Source organism: Myotis lucifugus, unplaced genomic scaffold (genome assembly GCF_000147115.1).
Source record: "Myotis lucifugus unplaced genomic scaffold, Myoluc2.0 scaffold_128, whole genome shotgun sequence".
Taxonomy (NCBI): domain Eukaryota; kingdom Metazoa; phylum Chordata; class Mammalia; order Chiroptera; family Vespertilionidae; genus Myotis; species Myotis lucifugus.
In genome coordinates, this window is record NW_005871176.1 from 3,204,381 (window position 1) to 3,205,116 (window position 736).

Here is a 736-nt window from a genome sequence, read left to right on the forward strand (position 1 = left end):
GGAACTTTTTTTTTATATATATTTTCATTGATTCAGAGAGAAAGGGAGAGGGAGATAGATCCATCATTGATGAGGACAGTATTACCGACGTCTCCGGTTTTCCCTGCTTTGCCTCCCTCCACCCGGCTTGCTCCACCGAGGGCGCTTCGAGCAGGGTACTGCTTTTAACCCTTTGAGTGCCATAAAATATCCTAGGGGATGAGCTAAAATTGCCAAGGCATTTTTCCCCACCCTCAGCCGGTGCGAAAACGAAAACTGGGGACCGGGTGCCGAGCCCGGGTCGGGTCGAATCGGGGCTCCCGGCCCCTCCCCCCACGGGCCTGGGCGAGACTCACCCGGGAAGAGCAGGGACCGTCGGCCAGGCCCGTGAGAATCAGCGCGAGGCGCTTTGAAAACGACTAGAAATGGCGCGCGCGCCACCCCCTCCCCCCGTCATGGACAGAGATGCGATCCCGGCAGCACGCGGGGTTTCCCGGAACTGCTTCCAGGGACTCCGAGTTGCCGGGCAATCACCTCGCTCAATGGCCTGAGAAGCAGCTCCGGCGACCAATGGGAGCAGGAAGAGGAGTATCCCGCTGGACCGCTCGGGAGCCAATCGATAGAGCCCTCGGCTGAGCCAATGAGGTAACTCAGCGCCGCCGGCTGTGGCGCCTCCGGGGCGGGGGCAGAAACACAAAGGGGTCTGTGGTGAAGCCCGGACTAGAGGCGAGTCTGCGGGGCACCAGGCCCTGAGGGC

General features: G+C 61.0%; 1 protein-coding gene across 5 annotated transcripts in view; it reads right to left on the reverse strand.

Annotated features, from left to right (window-relative positions):
- HNRNPR (heterogeneous nuclear ribonucleoprotein R) overlaps positions 1 to 489 on the reverse strand; it is a 34,680-nt gene extending 34,191 nt beyond the window's left edge. For 3 of the 5 annotated variants that reach the window (XM_014460294.2, XM_023758339.1, XM_014460292.2), the window contains exon 1: positions 336 to 487. The gene's annotated coding sequence lies outside the window, so the exon portion shown is untranslated. Of the gene's footprint in view, positions 1 to 335 lie in introns of all 5 variants that reach the window. The other 2 variants (XM_014460291.2, XM_006094036.3) reach the window with 2 other exon arrangements.
- Positions 490 to 736: the final 247 nt, after the last annotated feature.